The sequence below is a fragment of the Taeniopygia guttata genome, chromosome 8 (assembly GCF_048771995.1).
Source record: "Taeniopygia guttata chromosome 8, bTaeGut7.mat, whole genome shotgun sequence".
NCBI lineage: Eukaryota > Metazoa > Chordata > Aves > Passeriformes > Estrildidae > Taeniopygia > Taeniopygia guttata.
The window spans coordinates 2,979,465-3,003,167 of NC_133033.1; the positions used below are offsets into that span (position 1 = coordinate 2,979,465).

General features: G+C 38.1%; 1 long non-coding RNA gene across 1 annotated transcript in view; it reads left to right on the forward strand.

Moving 5' to 3' along the window:
• LOC121470361 (uncharacterized) overlaps positions 1-23,379 on the forward strand; it is a 60,320-nt gene extending 36,941 nt beyond the window's left edge. Inside the window, exons 3-4 of the long non-coding RNA XR_012057084.1 lie at positions 4,554-4,632; positions 18,007-23,379. This is a non-coding gene — a long non-coding RNA (uncharacterized lncRNA). The remainder of the gene's footprint in view (positions 1-4,553; positions 4,633-18,006) is intronic.
• Positions 23,380-23,703: the final 324 nt, after the last annotated feature.

Sequence of the window (23,703 nt, forward strand, 5' to 3'; positions counted from 1 at the left end):
GTCATGCTCTCAATATACATACAACATCCCAGATGCTGCTCTTGTGACTTGGGCACACAAGAACCCACCTCAATTTCACACACACTCCATCAATCCTCTTAATTCTTTTTTTTTTTTTAATAGACATGCTATGATAACAATTAGGTTTTTGTTCAAAGCAGCCATTCTGTAAGACATGATACTCAAGGTAATACTTTAATTTTTATTTTATGGGCTCTTGTTTTGTTTTGTTTACAATTATCAGTGCCTACTCCAGGTTCTCCAGAGAGGTTTTTTCTGAAGCAGGTGCATTTTCAGCTCATGTAATGGATTTAGAGATATTTGGCCATAAATAGATAGTGTTAAATGCTGCTGTAAAAATGAGATAAATGTTTATTACCCAAAAGGTTAATAAAAAATCCACTTGGGACCCTCTAGAAAAGAATTAATCCCTTTAAGCCTGTATTGAACCAGTGACAGTTGTGCAAGATTCACAAGCAAATTGCATCCCTAAAACATCTTAAAAGCAGAAAAAAGAGTCCCAGACTGCACACCAGAGTAAATGGAGGGAAGGAATTCATGAGATAGGTACCATTTATTATCTAATTTAAGCACTTAGTAGCAACATCTGTTTACCAATAACCACTTTAAGTATTAGGTAAATCCCATGCTAAGCTACTGTTCCTTCCCAACTTTATTATCAAACACTATGATTTTACCAACATAACACAGAAAATCTCAGCTGAAAAACAATGAGCTGTAAAACAGTCAGTAATCCAAAATGTCAGTAGGAAGAGGAAGAAGCACTTGCCAGTCACAAAACTCTTCATGTATATACAATATTTTCCCTGAATTTCATAGGTTCTTGAACCTAACTCTAATTGACTAAATGCACTTGACTTTTTATTCCCCTTACACCTTGCTGGTGAATACAGAAATGACATGTAGTAGCCTGGATGGAAAAATAAATTAAATTTATAGGAGTACAGGTGATATTATAACCATCAGGCCTGACAAGTGCCAATGACAAGGTGAACATAACATGATCTGTTTACACAACACACAGTCCTTCAATGCAAACTCCTCCACACAGACACCTTTCTTGCTCCCCTTGGAGACAGGCAGAACTTACACTCTCCCAAAATCAATATCCTTGTATCCTCCCAAGGTTTTCAAGCCTTCTCTTCCCTTATTTCCATTCATACCTCACTTCTAATTGTAATTCCGCTTTCCCCAGTCAATAGAATGGGTAGCAAAACCTCTCTATTCATGCTAGAGGTGATTAGTGGAATTAAGAATAATTTGGCCCTCTAAGTCTTTAACAACCTTGCTGTCATCCCCCCCTTCTGGCTGCCGGCTAGTATGAGACAATTAATCCAAGTTTGCTTCCTCAAAGGAATCCAGTGACTACCAGGGATGGTGGATTTGGGATAGCTAACTGGTGTCCCAGGACTTACAGATCCATGTGTTGTAGAGGCGAATGAGCACATGGCTATAGCAGGGAGACTTCTTCAATATTTTAAATTATTCACTGGCTGCAGAGATATTCATGATTCAAAGCAGTGTACTTCAGCTGACTGATGAATATTGTCTCCCAAAAAGCCATTGAATACCAAGTATACTTTTCAAATGGGATATGGAAAACTATCTGTATGCAGGCAGTCCTGCAAATTTGTTGCATTTCGTTTTTTCGAAGGTTGGAAAAGGATATAGGGATTGCAGGCTCAAAAGTCTTAGTGGGTCCTACTTTTTTTGGCACATCTTTTTGTGCTTTCATTTCCAATTGCTTCCATCTCCTTGTAAAGGCATGAAAAAATAACCCTCTGAGGCTGTCAGGGTCAGACAAGGAAAATGTTGGAACTAAATGGATGCAAAAATTTGGCCAGTTGCTATTGTTTCTTTTTTAGGTCACTGTATTCAAATACTGGTTTTATTTTCTCAGAAGTCATGCAATTATTTTATGCTTTTATGCTGTGTTTTCATCTTCTTTTTGTTGTCCCTGATACTTTTCCCAACACTACAGAGCTTTTAGGAAATCTGCACTTTTATCCTCCCAATCACTAAAACCCTGGAAGATTTTTTTCTTTTACTAAATACAAAATACTTTGAGATATAACCATTCATTTGGGTGTATCTTCGGTAGCATGGAGGAAAATTATGAAACTCCAGTTTATTTTATACTATGATGCTGTTTGCTAGAAATACATCCTGAAGTTAATGAAGTATCACTGCACATCAGAAGTTTAATCCAGATCCTTCAATCCCCCCCAAACTTTGTGATATTTTAAGCTATAGCAGAGCTTCATTTAACCCTCCTTTGCATATCCCCAGGTTGGAGTCCTGGGCTGATGAAATAGCCTAACTCCATCCTGAGATTGACAAGTTATTAATTAGGACAGCAGGCCTGTCACAACCTCTAAGCCTCACCAGCACTTCCACTGGTTCCTTAGAGAGATGTATTGTCGCCTACTATTGGGATTAAACTTCTCACTTCCAAAATATAAGCCTTAATCACAGCACTGAATTGAAAATGACTCTATTAGTATTTTTGCAGCCTGTTGGCCTGTATCTCTTCCAGTCTGGATTTAAGGATGAAGTCTCAGATCATTGAAATCAATGGGAGTTTTGCCACTGGCTTGAATGGGGCCAGAATCTTACTCTACATATTTTACAGGGAATCCTGAGAGAAAGAATTTAATTAACAAAGTAGATTAACAAGTGCATAGCCTTGAAATATCCTCAGTTTTCTTAATAATGGAGACTGTGGCTCAGATAATGTAGGGCAGGACCTGATCTACAGAATCTTGCTATGGTGGCTGAGAAAGCAGCAGCCAATGCCACAAACTCTGATCAAACAATAGTGAATTATTGTTCTAGGATAATGCTCAAAGTACTTGGAAAAAACCCTTGAATTAACAATGCTGTAGGACTCCAACAAAATAAAAGGAAGTTTTTACATGGGATGACTGAAGGATTCTTGGGCTCCCTGTAAATTGAACACTTGCCTTGACACAAAGGCATGGTGAGAACATACAGATTTGGAATCAGCAGGAATTTTGTGTTTTCATATCAATCTTTCCATTGTATTTATTATTCTCTAATGGGGCTATAAACATACAATAATGCCAATCAGATGCAGCATGAACTCTATTTAAGAGAGTTTTCAGTCACATTTTTACCTTCCACCACTTTAAGCAGTAAGCAGCGTGTGTGTAAATATAGTGTGAAGGCATAACAAAACCACAAACAAAAAATTCACAAAAAAATAATTTTACAGGAAAATGTGCATGCTAGGGTCTTACTGAGAGTGTTGCACCCCATTTGAAATATTCACATTTATTCCCAGTACCCTGAAGAATGGCCACAGTGCTAAAAAATGAGTGCTTTTGCAGCTCTACTGGTTTAGAGACAGCTGCTTTTGTTGGATTAGATTCACAAGAAAAGCTCTAGCCAACGCCATGTAGGTCACCATGTGGGGTTCTAGCACTTGCCACACTGCAAAAACATTATTTAAGACCAAATTTTGTGAAGGAGCCAAAGGCCTTCTGTAGCATCTGGGTGTGCTGGTTTCTAGTTCAATGCTCAGAGAAAAATACATGGTTTCAAGAGAGAAAATGGAAACGGATTAATAGAGGGATTTTTGTACAATGCAGATCAATGCCCAGACTCAGATTTGAGTCCCCTATGCATTTATCAAAGCCATCAATGTAGAGCTTTATAGTCACTGCTTTGAAAACATCCACAGGCCTGTAGACATCGTGTAGAATTAGTGCAAGTACGGTATGTAGAAAAGCAACACCACTAAGAACGCGTATCTAATTGCACCCCAGTCTGGATAACACCAATTTCCACAGTAAAGCTACAGTCAGTCATAACAATTTAAAAAATCCTACGTTTTCCTTCCTACCCTTTCTGGTCAGCCTTTCTCAAAGCACCTCCAAATGGATACTATTTAACTGCTAGGTTTGAGAAAGGACTTACTTGCCTTAGATTAAGTTTCCAATGAGCAAGAGTCAACACTACAGATTTCTGCATTACCAATGTAACATATGCTGGGCTATCACACCTATTAGCTGAGATCGCCAGGACTGCTCCAGTATGGAGACTACACAAAATCACATTCCCATCCTTGGGAGAGTTCAAGTCTAAGTCATTTTGGCAACAGACATGAAGGAAAAGCAGTGCTGTTCCTGGCTGTGCTAGAAAAATAAAAGTCCAGCTTCAGTCAGTTTGGGACCATGAGAAGGGCAAGACTCTCATCCAAACTTCAACACTTTGCTCTTTACACAGCTAGACATATTAGGTGTTAACTAGCACAATCCAAATAAGGAATCATACCAAAGCCTGGGGTACACACAATTCTGACTAAATCTAGGAAAACACATAAAAAACTGACTGATGACCAACAGGCAGCACTGCCACATTCACGGAGAACTGAGGAAGCACTCAGAGGAGGATATTTCCCAAAAGCTATGCAAGACATTCCCATCATTATTTTTCTAAACATTTCCCATAAAATCTTACTTTAGAATCATTAACAACAGTTCTCTTTTTCCCACCCACCCCATTTGCAGTTCCTCCTCTGCCAAGAAGATGCCACAGAGCTCTCCCTTGTCATGGGCCACCAGAAGCAAAAGCTGATCTGCCACCAAGGTGAGGCCCTCAGAAACACCTGGGTGCATCCCTGGGCTTTAAAAAGATTCAACTTTAAAAAGATAAGGCTCACTTGGGCCTGCCTTCAGGATCTTTACACCTAATATGCTGTCTACAAAAGACTGAGCTGGAAATGGCTTTCAGGTGAAGAAACTAATCAAATGCAAAGACCCAGGTTGTCCCCATAAGCATGAAATGGCAAAATGCCTTTTTAATTTTTTTTAACAGAGTCGTTTTCCAGGATGGATTTATATCCTGCAGTGTTCACAAGGCCTGTGTTTTCACAGCATTTGAGGCAAACAAAATGCTCTTGATGAAATACCAGCTCTTACTGTGTACAGAATATGGCATTAAATTCAGAGAGCAAAGGAAGAAGTGGTTTACTTGCCTTGAGGGGAATTGAGAAGTGACAGTAGGCACTTAACATCAAGTTCCAATTACAGCATTTAAATATAATTGCATACTCTGTTAATCTGTGTCAGGGTGGCATCATTTTAATATGATTGTCACAGATTCTTTCTAATATTACGAGTGATGTAAGTGAAGCTAAGCCTATGGAAAAAGTTCAGTTCCAGGTCTTAATATACACTCTAATTCTGTCTGTCAATTATGCTACAGAAGAGTTCAAGTAAAGGTCTGGGGATCTAGAGGATGTAGCTACCTTTATTAAAGTACTTCTATTGTAAATACATGTATGGGTCAGGAGACAGTTATCATTTGGTCTTGTTATTTTTTATGAGCCTACTACTATTAGAATAGACTCTTGTGTATAATCATTTAGGTGTGTCATGGAATCTTATTTCAAATGGAAATTGTGAAGTAAAAAATAAAAATTACAGCTTGACCTCTGCAAAAATGTTAATCTAGCCACTCCTACTAGTGCATTAAATATAGTATTACAGTACAGAATTGTAACCCAAGGATTGAAAACATTTTGTATATCCTTTATAAACTCCAAACTTTTCCTTATATAACATAAATTTAACTGCACAAAGATTGGATATTGATGTCTAGTAGGTAAACTTCAAAACTTAAAATAGGCATTACTCTTCTGGCACTGGTAAAAATGTGTCAGACTGTTTCTTCTGGTGTAAAAACCACATGAAGGTGTTTCCTGCCTCCTTGCTCCCCCTCATCTAGGTCTGCATTGGGATTTGCTGCCTCCACAGTTGTGCTTTAGGAACTGATTGTAGGGCTGCACTTCATCAGAATTTATAGAAGGTGAACAATGTCTGCTTTTAGAGTTTTTTTCTTTTTTTTTTTTTTTTGTCCAAACCAGCACACTGATCTGGTTTACAAAGTGCAGTTGCATCAAAAGCACAATTGTAGCTCTGAAGCTGAAATCAACAACAGTGGTAAAGGGAGAGAAATTATTACAAGCTTCCCGAAGTATTAAGTATATATATATATATAAAATAAGTATTTTCTACTGCTGGAGAGTATTTAAAACATCTCTATACAGGCACAAACTTCTGGTCCTACACCTCACCAAATGCTGTACACGTTCTGGAGGCAGTACACACAAACAGAATTTATAAAAATGCAGCCACCTCCTTGGAAGAATCTACTTTTATTGTAGTGATGATCATGATCAATCATCAGAATAAAACAGGAAGAAAGCTCTATGAAACAGAAAGCAGAAAATGGAATTTCAAGGCAGTGATTATTAAAACTTCCTTATCTTTGTGCAAATCATCACTAGATCCTTCAACAAGTTACATCTCATATTAAAATATCACTGCCACCAACAAAGCTATCCCCGAGCACCATGCTGGCACTTGGGTTGCTGTAATCGTGCAGGAAGGATGCCACTTACTGAATCACTGGATTTTCCTTGGCCGTTTCCCATCCAACACTACAGGGCCTGGCTGTGTTTAACTCTCAAGATCAGGCAGGATCTCAGCCAACATTGCATGGCCACATATTTTCTTAACTCTCCAACCAGCTGCCATGCTAAAAAACACAAGTTGCAAATGCCCAGCTGCATAATTTCTTAAATTTAGGATGGTCTCTTCTAATATTTTGTTGCCCCAGTCTCTACCCAGTTACCTTTATTTATCTGCCACTCTATTTTCTCTGTGGTCATTTATGGTATCAGGATAATTTTTTAAGATATTTTCTTGCCTGGAAAGAGCCAAATAATATCAAAATATGGAGTTTCTCCTAAAATGACCTTTGCTGAAACAATGGCTATCCTGGGGGTTTGTGAGAAAAGACCCAAAAAATAGATGTACATTTTGGAAATCACTGAAGCAAGTGAGTGATTGTCCTATGAGCCCTTGGACAACACTGCACAGAGCTACCATATGCTTCCTAGTGCTCCCCTAACTGCCAGCTGTCTCCACCTTGCTCCTTCCAAATGGCAGAGGGGGCAGCCGAATTGCCAAAATTGATGTTTTGACCTGCAGTTACAGGCAAAGAACGGGCTTGGGGTTGGTTTGATAAGAACATAAGCTATATGTAAGTAGAGCAAGGACAAAAGAAGGTCATTTTGTTCCACTGCTGTCACGCAAGGGTAACTGAGGAAAAATAAGTATACAGAGGCATTTCTGCTAAACTAATGGGAGATGAAAACAAAGCCCAGATTCTGATCAGCATTTTACATCCATTTTTGCCTTCATTTGGAGAAGAGGCAAATGTTATACAAAGTGCTGGGCAACAGAAAATCGGATCCACTGCCCTTTGAATTAATGTGATCTGAATGCAGATAAGCCTAAAACAAAAGAGTTGTTGAAAAATGTGCAGGCTGGGGAATCTATTACAATCATCATATCATAATCTCCTTTCTCAGAATGACCCAATTTGCTTTCTTCTGTCTCTTTTTATCCTTCTTTCCACAATTTCTGGCCAAATCGATAGAGAACAATCACAGTCACTTTGGGCTCTTCCACTCTGGGTCTCGTTTCTAAAGATTGGTGATTTGAATCATACAATGGTTTGAGGTGGAAGGGACCTTAAAGATCATCCAGTTCCAATGCCCCTACCATGGGCAGGAGTGCTAGGCACTAAATCAGGTTGCTCCAAGCCCCAGCCAACCTGGCCTTGGACACTTCCAGGGATGGGGCAGCCACAGTTTCTCTGGGCAACAGGAGAGTTGAGTGAGTGGCCCCCAGCACAGAGAAAAAGAATTTTAACAATTATTTTTCCAATGTATTATTATGGTGGTGTATCTGGTGATTTTTTACTATGCCAGATGGAATCCTAAAGCTTCCTTCTTATGAAACATGAAATTGGACAGGTTGTGACTGCCTGATTTGAGTTACTCTCTAAGGTATGGATCTCATGGGAGATTTAACGAATAAAAGCTTTTAATAATGAAACACATAATAGGCAGGTGTGAGGTAGAATGTAGGAACACATCCTTATCTCAGTCATAAACTGAAAGCTTGGAAGAAATGCTAATAAACTGTTAAAAGCCTTTAATTAAGTGTGACCCTAATAAATTGTTAGCTGCTTGGATGTGTGAACTTAAGAGATCAAAAAACCTCTAAAACTTAGGAATTTAGCCCCAGGGCACCTGGAGACACTGAACATGCCACAGGTTCTAGGAAAGGCAAAAGACTGTGCAATCACTTTGTCAGTCTTCATTGCCCCAATACCTTCCTGAGGATTTCATGACCGGCAGAGCAAAGAGTGCCAGGATTCACATGCTACAGCCAGGCTGTTGACCAGCCAGGCAAAACCAGATGGGAAAATGTGAAAAAAATATTAATTTATTTTAACTACCTTTCATACAGAAGCAAGACTTGCAGAATGAGGCTCCTGAGGGCATGGGTTTTGGGGGCACATGCTATCTCAATGCATTGTGACCTTTAATATTTTGTTAACATATCCTAAGGACAGCTAAGCTTATCCAGGTTGGGTAAAAATCAGTATTTAGAGGAGCTGACCCATTGAATGAACTTATGTATACTCTAAGGAAGCATTTCTCACAAAGCTGATACTATTAGATCTCAGAGAATCCTCAGAGAATTTCTCCTACCTAGCATTCCAAAAACCTCAATTTGACCCTGCATTCAAAAACTTACACTAAGACATAAATTCACACAGAAGCTCAGGCTTCATCAGCTCTAATTCTCATGGAATAGGTTATTTCAAGTCTCTGCTCTTGAGGCTTCCCAAGGTAGTTCTTGCTGGACCCCACAAACTGCAAGGGGCTGTTCAGCAGTCATAGATCATAGTGGCACCAGGTCAATGTCTTCAGCCCTGGAAGACAACCAGGAGTGAAGGATATTTAGCTGGATTGCTGAACTGCCTTTTCACTAAACAAGATTTTTCTCCACTCTAGACTTAGTTTGCATTGCCCAGTTGAACTGACCCTATGCTTGGTGATTTATTCTTGTAACCTCCAGAATGTTCAGTGCTTCCAGGGGCTCCTTGGTACAGAAAGATACAAACAAACAGCAAATCAAGCTCAAGTAAATGAGATGGAGCTCCCTGTGCATGTACTGAACACAGACACACAGAAACTCATTATTGAACCTCCCTCTCACATCCATATGTTGTTGCATTTCCCTAATGATTCTTCCACTGCGCCAGTGTCTCCTCCTGAACAGGAGATGCACAACAGCTGGTGAAACAGGACAAAGTCAGGGGAGAGCAGCTATTAAAGGAGTTAACTGGTGATGCCTGAACACCACTAGGAGACATTTTCCATGTCACTGTGCATTCAGCATGGAATCTGTGTCATCACATGGTGCAGCAGTCTTGGCAAATCTGTTCCAAAGCTGAGTCTGCTGGCACTTTGCAACTACCATCATCCCTGCTGTCGTTGCTCTTTGGCTGCCTCACTGCAAATGGTGTTCTCCTGTCACCTCTGCTGCCACACAGACAGACAGACAGGGCTCAGTTTAGTTCCAGCCTACCTACGTAGTCTGTCACCAGGCTGAATGGGAATACTCTGGGCTCCTTTTAGATGTTACGTGTCCATAAGAGACAGCCTGAAAAGCAGGGATATAATTATTTTCTGCTTTTATCCAGGAATAGGGGAGGAATTCCTGATTTTCCACAGGCATAAATGTATTCAAGTCTGCTCTGTTCAGATGTTGTTTTTTTCAGTGAAGATCATGCAACAGATAAAGAGTCAATGAACTTCAAGCATTATACCTGAATTCTTTAAAGGGACAGCAGACATTGCTGGGAACTGGAGTTTGGTTTGGGTGTAAATCAGCACAGGAGTGGGTAATAAACTAGGTTGGTGTTGAAGTAATTTTGTATCTCCAAGAGGCAGTTCCTTCTACATAAAACTGTATTCACCACGGATTTGCAGTTATAAAAATGGAAAGGCATGAGGGCAGAGCAGCTCCTGGCTCATTTGTCAAATGTTGGGAGCATATCATGCTGTACTGGACAAAGTTGTTCCTGCTGTGCAGATCCTTTTCTGCATTTCACCCCTTCCATATATCCAAATAAATGGTTCATTATTTTACAGTTTTTGAGGAACTGTTCAAAGCAGTTACTCTGTTTCTGTACTTTGTACAGAAAGTAGAATATTACTCATCATTCCATTCTGCTGCTCTCATTTTACCATGGAGAGAACACATTTGTTGTTCACTGACCCCTCTGGATTGCAGGAGCAAATGTTAAAGAGATTTGCTCTACATCCACCCTATGTGAGTCCTGTTCAGTGTGACTAATTCCCTGTGCTAACACATAATTAAACACACCTTAGGATTTTTGCTTGGTTTTTTTGTTGTTTCTCTGTTCCTTTTCCCCTGAATGTTCATGCAGCCAAATCTTTGAGCAAATTTTGTGGAGGTAGAATTCCCATCTTAGAAAGAAACTGGCTTCAGCATTCTGGGGGCTGACAGCAATGGGCCACTTCATACAGCCAGTACATTGACACAGGTCTACAAGCTTTTTGGAAAAAGAAAATTTAAAAGTTGAATTCATTATCCACATGCCACATTACTGTGGCTAGGACCAGCAGAGTAGCAACTGCTCACCCAGGTATCTTTAGAGAACTGCTGGATTGCAACATCTTTTCTTTCTTCTGCCAGCTCCTGAATAAAAGGAAACAGTATCTGTGCAACCTCTACTTCTTTCAGGAAATTCCCTGTCTCTTAAAGACATTGTTAATTCTTTTATTAGCTGCTAATAAATACCATGATTTTATTTTTACAAAACAAAAAAAAGTTCAATCTTCTGACGTAGAAAATGAAATTCTAATCTTTAAATGTTATTATTTGGAAAACCATGTGTCCAGCTTTCTCTACTCTGTCCTGTACAACTGAACAAACTTTCAGTTTAATTTTTCTTGGCTTTGATATACTTTTTATGCCACTTACGTATGTATTTTACTCCCTTCTTGCTCTGAGCTTCTGTATTGTGAGAGTGAACCTGTGGCATTTAGGGATAATGCAATTTTTTTTGGACACCTGGCCCACAGCAGAGGGACCAAAGGAACCAAAGTTATTTTTTTCTACTTGTCCCACATAAACCAGATACACAAAATATATAGACATGCATAGGCTTCTCTAAAGATTCCTATAGACAAAACCTCTTCTGGTGTTGGCTAACAAACTCCCCTCAGGCATTTTCTTCTCATGCAACCAGAAGACTTCCCTGATACCAAAACCAAGTAATTTTCATCTAGCGTGTTTGGACTAACCTAATCAACATGATGTGACCATCTATTTTAAATCTGCAGGAGGACATCTAGACCAGTGCAGTACGACTAGGAGCAATTTTTTCTCTAAACTTTATCAGACATTGTCTGCTTTAGTTTATCTTTATGGCTGGTTCCTTAGCTTCTGGCAAGGCAAGTATTTAAAAAATGAACATATGTTGCATAAAATGACAATGCATGTAAATTAATTATTTGACTCTGACATACATTTCTAGTGTAGCCTCTTCCTGCAAAGCAATCTCCATTGCTCATGATTCTGGTAATGTTCTGTGAAGTCTGTGAGACCAGTCTGTTAAAATGCAGCTGCATCTCAGGAGTCATTAATTACCTGTTAATGCAGGTGAGCATTCTATATGAAGTAAAGATGAACTTTCAAATAATTGGTCTAATGAGGTTGGGGAATATTGTAGTAATTACTGCTTTGGGAGTAGCTGTTAGGTTGGATAAGCTCCTCCTGTGGATTACAGAATATCTGATTTCTGGATTTGAGTTACTTACATGCAGTGCAGGTGCTATTTACTCATCTGCTTTTTAGATGAGTTGTAGGTATTTTTTTTAACCTAATGTCAGGTAAATACAAAGCATTGTGGTTAATAGCTTGAAAAGCGCTAATAATAATCATGATTTTTGCTTACTGCTCCCCAAATAACAATCCTGACTGGATTTCTGTTCTTAAAAACTGAAACTGAATGAGAGAAAACAGAATCAGAACTGCCTGAAATGTCAACTCTTAGGAGCACAGCTTGGAGTGCAGACAGATGGACCTAGCAAAAAGCAACTGCATATAAAAGTGCTATAATCCGTTGGAGCAGCATGTTAGTCGAGAACAATCAGATTCAAAATTGTTCCTCTGAAATTTTCTCGCTGGCAACCAAACATTGTGACTTTTGTCATCGTGCTATGAGGATGAATCAGATGGGTGACAAGAGCCAGGGACTGGAGAGAAAGCAGCAGATGTGAAGACAGAAAAGTGAAGCCAGAACAAAATGCCGCTATCGCTTTCGAGGGGAGGTAGTGATTATGGCATTAATCAACATTCCATAATCAATGGCAAAAGCCCTGAGGAGTGCCAATATCTATTCATCTTTATTTATGCATATGCCAATCCTTCTTTATAATGTTGTCCCTGGGAGTAGTTTCTAGGTTATAAAGATTGTTGCCATGAAAAGAGATAATTGTAGTTCATGACCTGGAGGCCAAGGTAGTGCATAATGATGCTATTGTGCTCTGGGATGTACAGGGAGCTCTAGAATGAGGGTGGAATGTAACCAAATACAGCATTCCAGCAGAAAATCAACAATTTAAACAGAGCATTCTAAACAGAAAATCTTAGCTGTGCTATTAGAAATATGCTTTTGCCGGGGTGTAATTACACAGAAAACCAAATTATATCACAAAAGTGATAGCATTCCTGACATCAACAGCCAAAAAAGTACTTTACCCAGGAACTCACCAGACCTGTGAACAATGGGAAGTTGTGCTGGAGGGCTGTTAGCCTGGGATGGAATCTTACCTTTGAGTGCATAATGCTTAACTCCTTCCTTGCCTCTTGAGCAATGCTTTCTGTCTTGCTCACCCCATAATTACATCCAATATCTGCCACATTTGAGGCTGAGAAGTATTTCCCTGTATAGTACTAAAATGTCCTGGTTATAAGCCTTGAAATTATCTAAGAAAGTGTCTGGCTTAGCAGCCTTTAAGCCTGCTATTTCCAGAAGGCTTCAGCTCAGCACACTGGATAAGAAGGCCTCAGGGATGTTTTGCTGGTTTTGGCAAGGACTGTACTAAAATTCTGAAGCATTCCTGACTTCTCCTCTTTACTGGTTGCAATCTCATTTTCTATTTTCAGCATAATTTTAGTAGAACACCAGAGTGCCTTTTTTATTATGCTCAGACATACAGATAATAAGTTGCATCACACCAAGTTGGAAGATGACATGATTTCTGTAAAGACTTGAGTGTTAAAAGTTTATGAGAAGTTTGATTTAAAACTATGGTCTACACGATGTTCCCTAGGGGAAAAGACAAGGCTCCTTTAAAGCTTGGAAATGATGCTCCATTTGCATTGCATGGATCTGAATATACTGGATTAAGTTGCTTTATGTGATGTTATGTGACTGAACGTAACCAAGTATAACCATATGGTCCATAAAGTAACTTGTGAAATAGACTTGCCTTACCCTGGGAATAGATGTTGCTCATTTACGATCCCCAAAATATTCTGCGTCTGAATTGCTTGCAAGTAGTACAAGGGAGCTGGGCTGTGTTTTGAGGCTGGTGCAGCAGCCAGACAGAATCCTGACACCAGCTCAGCTATAAAATGTACTTGTAGGTCAAAGCTACAGAACAATCTGTATCATGCTGCTTGCTGTCGTTAGCGTTTCCCAGTGCAGATCTGTTCAATATATAAAAATGCTAAATTACTGATCCTGGATATGTTAAACTGATGGCTGTAAAGACTATCACATTACTCTGGTTAGCTCTCCAAGGAAAAGAATAATCTTGGAATACAGTTCTCCTACACATCTACCTTAAGGATAAAATAATCTGTTTGAAGTGATCCCAGTTCATTCCTCTGTAGCTTTAGTCCCTGTCTACTATCTTCGACAGGTAATTTTTTCTCATTCTTTTGGTGTGCAGTTTAATCACATAAAGCTACACAAACACTTCTCAAATATTTCAAATACACACTTTTTCTGGTTTGCCTTATGTAATAATGATTTGCAAATCCTAGAAGCTTTCCTGACAGACCTTGAAAGATTCTGTTTGCATTTCCAAGCTGGTCACTTATAGTAGCACTTGGATGCTACGGAGTCACTGGATGTTACCAAGATAGACAATAATTCCAAAGTTAAGGCTCAGATCACAGTTACTTCAATATCCTGGATTAATTTGAATTCAGAGCCTGGGACTAGGCTGTGACAAAGATGTACAGAATTTAAATGAGAGTTCCCCAGGACAAAGAATATTTTGATCCAGAATTTTTGTCTAAATCTTTTGCTAATATCTACTTTTTTTTTTTTTTTTTTTTTTTTTTTTTTTTTTTCACTTCAAAAAATGGCTGGGCATAGCCGAATAATAAAAACTTGCTCCTGTGAAAACAGAATCGGAGCACTGGAGCAGTGGAGACTCAGCTGACTTTCTTTTCTTTGTTCTTCACCATCAATAACACCCATGAAATTAATATTTTAAAGTAAATAAAAGGAGAGAGAAGAAAGAATATATAATATGATCGGTGATTAATCTAATAATCTTATGGTAATACTGGCAATAACCATTGTTGCTTTAAAGTATGATGAACAGTGCTTTTTTGATTAAAACTTCATGGAAAAAATGCATGTTCTTCTTCTTAAATATCTTAATGAAAATAGTTTTACTAACAGATACCTCCTTTCCCAGTTGCCTATGAATTGAGTAATACTAGATAGAAACGAATGGCTAGGTAAGTAAATCACAAGGAGACACTTCTGATGAATGTCCAGAGGCAGTTCTGTATATTATATGCTGAAACCTTATAATTACATAGTGAAGCCTAAATTCAAATGTTGCATCAACTACCTGTTGACTTTATTAGATCACTACTTCTTTATTACCTCTTAGATTTTTTGGGAGGCATCCATAAATATCTAAACCCCTGCTAAGAATATAAATCCAGAGGTGATGAACTCTATTTCATTACAGAGATTTATGCCTTTAACAAGAAAAGAGAATATTTGATATTAATAATAAAGATCTTCACAAATTTCCTAAGGATTTACTTGACTATATCATCCTGTGCAGTTACTCTATTCATCCCCAATTTCATGTGCTTTTTGAAGACTCATAATTCATCTTCTCTATTTTGTTAAATAAGAGATTTCAGAAGTCACAGAACATCTCTCTCTGTGCACGTGTGTCTGCATGAGAATGTGCGTGTACATGCAGGGAAGTTTCTCCCCACTTTGGACTCAGAGCCACACCAATCCACACACAACTCTGTTTTCTCGATTTTTTGCCCCCAGAGTGTTTCCACAGATGTCTGTGGTAGAGGTATCCATGCCTACTCTGAATGCTCAATGAAAAATATACAGATATTGGCTTGCTCACTGCTCAAGGAACTAATTTTTGAGACTTATTTCACCTCCAGAAATAGCTGAGTGCCTGCACTATTTAGACTTTAATTATAGTGATGGGAACTATATGTAATTGTCTTACCAGATATTGAATTCTTTCCACATCTGGTATTAACATGAAGTGGGGAAATAGGCAGGAAAAGAGGAATTAGAGGTAAAGAAAGGTAGAAATGGATATTCATTCCTAAAGGTATGCACCAAGGCTGTGGGAGCTATGTCCTTTTCATAATATTTCCACTGTCCCTCAGTTTCTTCCTAAAAATGTCATTTGAGCAGGTGGCCAGAAAAGAAAGCAAGCAAACTCATGAGCAGCTAAAAGAAAACTTGGTCTTATTATTTCATATCTATAAGTCCAAAACTAAGACACTAAATGTAGGAAAAAAAATGAAGTTTTTTTGACCTTTGTCCTTTGCACACCAGCTAGATCATTTTCCCCACGGTGATGGATAAGCATAGCAAAAAGGGAATGAAGCCATGCCAAGCATGTCCAAAATCTTCATTTCCAAGCCTTCTGTTTCCTTCTGAGAAAGGGAGTAACCTCTGCATGTTACATTATTAGGCTGCATCTAACAAATATCGTGTCTCCTTCCCATCATGCTTTACAGCAAACCAAGGACATGCAAATCATGAGACCATAGATTTATTTTACCTTATTTCGTTAAATATGTATCTGTGAGGGAAACAGGCACAGCCAGGATTATTCCCTTAGAACAATTTCATAAATTGCACATGTTCTGCATAAACTTTTAGGCACAGACTAAACATTCATCACTCCTTCCTTAGATATTTTCCTCAGGTCCTTCATTTTATTTCCCTCTCCCCTCTGGGTTATAAAAAGTCGAGCCATTTCCTCCATAAAATAATCATTTTCCTAAAATAAGAAAATAGATGCTTCTGACAACTGTATATCATTATGGTATTCAAGCTACATAAAATAATCCCAACATCTGTTTCTCTGTCACTTTTCCAAACCCTAACCTACTAATAATATACTAGACAGACAGTAAAACCAAGTATCATGCTATCTGAATCCTTCTGATTAAATAAATGCAATGTGGATGTGTGGCAGCTTTTGTGACAACACAAAAATGTATGGAAAAAAATAGATGCAAAAAGAATCTTGACCAAAAAAAAAAAAAAAAAAAAAAGGAGCATAAGCCACAAATAATTGTAAGACCTATAATTTTTCAGAAATATCACTTACAAGACAGTTTCTTGTAAACAGGTTTTGAAATCATGGCTGACCAGTAATAAAATTTTCTTTTTCTGAGTGTGTCTAATGCTCAGAAAGATGTTCACTTGATTGACCTTAACATTTCACCCTGGTACTGCCATCGTGGGACTGCTTCTTCTCAGTGGGAATTGTTCCAGTGTTAGGAATTCTGCAGTGAAGGCTGCTGTCATGAAGTCATGCAAGAACATTAGGGATGTTCTATTGCATATAGGTGTGATCTTGGTTAATGTTTAGGAAACAATAGCTGGATTTGATAAAATATTTTTCCCTATGTTAGAGCCAAAGGTGAGACAAGAGGCAAAAAGAGACTGTCATGACAGCCATTTCTCTGCCAGACTTGAAAATACCTTTCTTCTGCTCAGTACATGTAATTAATGACCCTAAGTACCTATGAATGGCAAATTGGATCAAATTGGAGATCCTGCTACTTAAATATCCCATCTCCAGAAACACAGAAGAACAAGTAGACAAGCAGGCAGTGATAACCTTGTCCCAGTAAACTGCATTGTATGAATTTCCAGAGTTAGAGATGGTGTTCAATTCTTTGCACTGAACAGCCCTTGCTAGACTTTACTTCTCTCAGTTTCAATACTCAAGCTTTGGAGTGGATTTCTTGTGGTTTCTGCAGCTGTCTGGATGCTGGAACTTGGAAGAATTCATGTTATTATCTCTCCATCTTTTTGTGCTATTTAATTTGAAAAGAGAAATTGCAGCTGCCTTATTCCTCTTCATTGACTCTGCACCTAACTTCCGACTAATTTTGATTGCACATTCCCCTACAACCCTAATACCTCCCTTTGTCTGTAACTGGCTTTATGAATGAAGGCATGGTGATTAAATTACAGTGATTACATGCCTGCATTGACTTATCTGCTATGCATTGTGGTATATGACAGGGTTTGTGTAAAGTCTCTCAGGCTAGTAGTTGTCTGAAATAATCTTGCAAGAAAAGGTTTCGTTTTTAATGATAGCATTCTAAGTATCAAAATGGAGCTGAGAATAAAAAAAAAAAATTGAATGAAGTAAAAAACTTATGATAGAACACCTTCTAATTACAGTAACGCACTCCAGGGCTCAAATTATCAAATGATAATTTACACCTAGGTGATTTGACAGCACTCGGCCTTTGGCCTTCTGCCTAACAACACAATAGGCGTAAATCATTACCAAGCGATTCACACCCTGTCATGTCTTATTGCTTAATTAATTTGTCTAAAAGGCTTTCCATGAGAACTTAGAGCAAATGCCTTTGTTGTACATCTTTTAGTATGGAGGTCAGTACCTGCCCTCTCTGTCATTCTCAGCTCTCATTTCAACCTGCTGTAGTTTAACAGCAAATTTTTGCTTTTTTCATGCAGTCATTTAAATTGATATTTGCATTTTTTGCTCTCTTCTTTTAGGGGACTTCTTCAGTTGTTCAATGGCTGCTGTGGACCCATGGATGAAGGTTAAACTCATGCTGAGCTTAGGACTGCAAAGAGCCTAGAACTGATCTTATGGGTCACTGGAACATTGCACTCAAGCGGTTAAAATGTTGTTTTTATTAACTTGCCAGTGTATGTTTATTCAAGCAGCAATATCAACCTCATATATAATCTTAGAACAAGTAAAGCTATATTGTTGAGGCAGACATTAAATATTTTGAATATAAATAATGTATGGTGTACTCTCTCAATGATCCAATCTGAAGCCCTGGCACTGATCTGGAGAATAATAAATCTGATGGCACAAAAAAATAGTTAAACAAATTTATATTATGGGGAATATAATGACTGATATCCATTAACTAGATGATCCAGCTGCAGTCCTGAATCCTTAAACTACTGATTGTTGAAAGCCAGAATGATTTTACAAGGGAAGTGGCCCTGGAATTCACTTCTGACTCCTTTAGTAGGGAGTATGTTAGATTGATAGATGAATCTAACATGCAGGAAGGCTTATTTATGTTCTTATAAACAGTGATAACCAGAATTTCCACAGCAGTCTTTTCTGGCAGAAAAGAAAGAAGGAAAAAAAAGACAAAAAACATTCCATAAGCCTTTGCAATGAAAATAATGTTTCTCAATGTATACTTAAGCCCTATCCAATCCTCTTCAAATGCTTCCTTTACCAAATAATTCCCTTGTCCTGAGAACAAGGGAACAAACAATATGTGACCTGTCCTTGCATCCAGAATAGCCACTGTTGGAAGGTATCCAGGATCTGGAATGATGATCATGGTACAAAACTGAAGGTGGAAGCCTTAAACATGTGACATTTGAGGCAAGGGAAAAGCTGGAGATAGGAATTACATCTTTGAGTAAGCAATGGTCTCTCAAGGAAAAGTACTACAGTGGTACATTGGAAAAGTACTACAGTGCTAAATTTAGCACCTAATTTCCCCTTGCTCTAAATGCTAGGAGTTTTAATAAAAAATATTGCTTTTGTAAAATAGAAAGCAACCAACCAAACACACAAAAAATCAAACCACTTTTAGTGAATGAAATGGCCTTGTCTCAAAAGCTGAAGTCCTTTAGCTGTTCTTGCAGCAGGCACAGTGAGGGGAGCCAAGAGGCCACCAATGTGCCTCAAGCACTTCTCAGAGGACAAATAATTATTTGTTTAATTAATCAGGTTTAATGCCTGTTTAATTACTTGGTATTTCTTACTTTGACTGTCATCTAGAACAAAAAAAAATATTTAATGATATCCTGGCTTGCCTTGATTTCGTTTTCCTGACTGTAATCTTTCCACAATGAGATAGTGATTTTTCCCAGACTTCTCCTGGCTGAAGACTGAGTGGGCTGTGAAGTGTCCTTAAGCTATCTTAAGCCATGGGACACTCATTATTGGCCACATGAAGGTTTTTAATGTCTGTGCAGGTGAATGCAGAATTAATTTTCTGTCTAATTAGCATTTGTATTCTTGGATACATGTGTGATTCTATTTAGAAATTATATTTTGCAAAACCATCAATCTACCTCACACCTCTTCCTTGATTTTTATTGCTATTAATATAAGTAAGAAAGAGGTGATAGGAATGCAAATAACTACATTTATCTTCCAAGAATCTCATTTCTCCTTATTGAATTTTATCTATGAAAATGAAATTATGTATTTGCAACTTCACACCTGCAAACTACAGAAATTTACCTCACTTCTTTGACAAGCTGAGAAGGAACATCTGGGAAAACCAAGCCAGAATGTGAGCAGTTGGAAATTTGATTGCAAGAGAATATAAATTCTTCCCTTAAATAGAATTTACAAATTAAAACTATTTTCTGAGGATGTCCATGTCCCTCATTAAAGGTACTTTATGATTCTTAAAAATGTAACTGTCTCTTAACTCAAATTTTATATTAAGATGTTCCGATAGATACTTCCTTCTTTCTTCTTGGTTATGTTAATTTACCTTGTGTTCATTGCCCCTTTTCATTTACCTGAGAGTGCACTTCTAGATAAGACCATGATTTTATTATTTTATGGCTATTTGTGTAATGGTAAAATCAAAAAGGTGATGTCAGAATTTGGCTCTCCCTATTTCCAAATGTGTTGACTCTAATTAAAGGTGACTGTGACATAACCTCAGGTTCAGCAGATCAAGGCTCACTGTTCTTTGCAGCCTTTTGCTACAAAGCCACACGGAGCAAGAAGAGCATCCAAAATTCCCTCTTGATTGCAAAGATTTCTTGTTTACCATTTTGACAAATATTTTACTTATTTGGTAACCTCATATAAGATAGCCAATTACATCAATGATTTTAGCAACTGTAATCTTAAAATATTTATATCTTGTGCATGGGGTTCCTACAGTACAGGAGAACATGATTTGGAGGTGGCAGATGACAAGACTTTTTTAAGAACCCAGGTGAGCAGGGCATGTATTTTACCACTAAATAACCTTAATAACCTTCCTGAACACTCCCAAGTGACCTGCTGTGCTCCAGTGAAGTTACCAAAATCAGTTGTTTAGCCTGAAGGAGGGCCAGACCATGTGAACACATGGAATTTCACAGAACATACAGACAAGCCCAATAGTGATGATTTCAACGGTGGTTGTATAGACATCTAGCTGTTCCTTTCATTCCTTTTATTTTTAAAAATGAATTAATTCAGTGTTATTTCATCCCCTACAACTGTTGGAATACCCATGAGTTTGGCTATCAAGTTAAAAAGAAACTTTATGGAGACCACCCAGAATCTGTCCTTGGTTATCCAGGGCAACAGAACTTTAATGAAAGATTTTCTTTTACCCCAGTTTTTGTCTTAAGTTTAAAAGGGAAGGAGAGACCTTTTAGCATTTAGGCAGCTGCCCAGACAGTAGCTTGCTCTGTCAGTCAGCTTGGCCCACACTCTCTGACTTCCCTTATCTTAATTCCAAACTCTCTAACAGTAATGTTAAGTACTCAAAACTCTAAGCCACTTTTGATCTTTTTATTAAAAAACACACAACAGTTCTGGGTGGTTGGATTTTGAAGATGCATATATCTCCTGTTCGTGATTTACTTGTTCTTGAGCTTAAGAAGTGTATTGGAAGGTACCATTAACTGCAGGAACTTGTTTATTTGACTTCTGAAACCCTGGTTCTTGCATGAATCAGTCTCATTTCTGCTCGCTTCTCAGAATGATCTGAACATAAAGCAATAAATGCCTTTACCTGCTTCTGCTGGTAAAAGGAGCATCTCTGCTCTTTGCCGACAGTCTTTAAAACAACAGTATCAGCAGTGTTCTTTATCTTTTTCTGAATTCAGATTATCTTTATTTTTCAAGCATTTTGATTAAACCAGAAAAAAGGGAACTTAAACAAAGGAGCCTACATTGAAGAGTGGACTATGACAATCTATTTAGGGAGTCTCCTTTGATTTTTATTTGAGAACAAGGCTAAGTTTCTTATTATTAGGCCAAATTTCACTGTCATTACACTGGCATGTTAATAAAAGGCAGTGTGACTGTAGAACTGCAATTGAATTCCACAAGAGTGACATGGCACAGTCAGAAAGATTAGTTTGTAAATCCTCTGTAAACACTATCTGCAGGACAGTGAACAAGATAGTTTTAACAGTGTCAGAGCAGAGTGCAATGGTTGACCAGAAATTCTGATTACAACAGAATTCTGATTACAAACAGAAATTCTGGATTGCAAAGACACTTTAAGATTCATCAGACCTTTGGAGCTCATTTCCTGCATTATGACCCAGGACACTTGACAGGTTACAAAGAAACCTTGCAGACAATTCATGCATCATGACCCAAATGTGACATGAGAGCTCAGTCTGACCTTGGAATCACAACCTGGTTTTTGTCACCAGGACTGCCCTAGCTTTGCTCAGTTTTGATTAGGAGATTTATCCAGAAGTTTATGGTAAGTATTTTTCCTTCTCTTCCCCTCTATTCTCTCTCCCTGTAGTTAATAGCATTGTAGAAATAGAAACAGCAAAGAGTTCATCCGACGCAAATGCTTTACAAGCACCTCTAAATTGTGATCATACCAAATTTGCATGCCTGCCATCTGCACAAAAACCCTGTCTTTGCTCCAGCAAAGCTGACTTGCTGAACTTACAGTCTCTAGATCTGTACAGCTTTGCCCCATTGCATGTGCAAACACAGACAGTGGGGACAGCAGCAGCTGAGTGTGTCCGTTCAAGGGCAGAATGCACTCTTAAGCTTTAATAATAATACTTGTGGCAATATGTAACATTTAAATAAGCCTTTTCATCTTCAAAGTCCTCTGCAGGCACACGAATTTACCCAGCATCTCTCTGGTGTGGCTATTATTAGCATAATTTTACAGAAGCAGCCAGGGGACAAAGAAAAACAATGAGATTTGCCCAGGGCAACTAGTGGGATCACAAGCAGAGAGGTTATTGTAAATTGGCATTACCTGGGAACTCCATTTAGAGATCATCAGAAAGAATAACATAGGAATATGTGTTCAAAGAACTACATAGAGTTTGGGGACCGTGTGTATGATATGCTTTTTCCTAACAATTATGGATATACCCCAGCCATTAAACTAACAAGAGTAAAAGGGGGAAATTTGGAAATTTTAACCAGTGAAAGCCATCCAGAATTCTCCTGTTGGCAGTTCAGTGTTGCTCAGTGCATTGTGATGTAGATTTGATTGATTTTTTTGCAGAGAAGTGCAGCGCACTGCAGGGAATGTGAAATATCACCTCCACTGCACATTGATTTAAACCACACAGAGTTAAACTGCAACAATCTAGTGGCTTCTGATCAAGCCATCCTTCTCTAAATATATGATCAATCTTTTTATTTTTAAGGTATTTCATTTTCATGGGAGTAAATTCCCGTGAAAAAGCTGAAATGTAAAGGAGTATCAAAACTATATTACAGTAGCTGAAATACTAATGCACTGTGTCCTGGACTGTACCTCCCTCAGACACATGACATGGTTTTGATCTAAGCTTTGGGGAATAATGTGGACAAAAAGCCTTTTCAAAAACAGAGAATAAAAATGGTCTTATTTGAAATTTGAGTATAACAGCTGAAAAAAGCACCACCCTCATCTTTATTAGCTTGCTATTCAATCCACATGAAGCAAAGACATTGTAACGCTGCTATTATCACCCCACTGGAAGTGGAGTGGGAATAAATGGAAAGAAACACATTACATGCAGTCCAAGAGACCTGATCCTGAATTGCACTGAGCTTCTTATTCTAAGCCAGGATCTTTTTAGCTCTCCTTGACCTCAGCGAGAAATTTGGGTGCCCCAGAGCTAGTGCGCAGTATTCTTTATTCTTAAAACTATAGGATAGGTGCACTGAAAAATACATTTAAAAGACACAAAAAAAACCCACCAAACAAAAAAAGTATTTACTCTTTTTTTGTTTGTTTTATTCTTACATCTAAATATATTACCCCTGGAAACATAAAGGTATGGCAGCTGAACATTATGTGAAATATAAAAATCATGTCTATTTTGTCTAGGATTTTTAAATTGCCTAAGGTTAAGAATATTCTGCAGAAAAAAAAAAAAAAAAAAAAAAAAAGCATATAATCCTTCCAGAAGTGCAGAAGTGGATTTGTGCTTGTATTTTCCTATTAAAACATTATATTTTACAGACTCTTCTAAGTTCTTTAGATGAATATAGTAGGC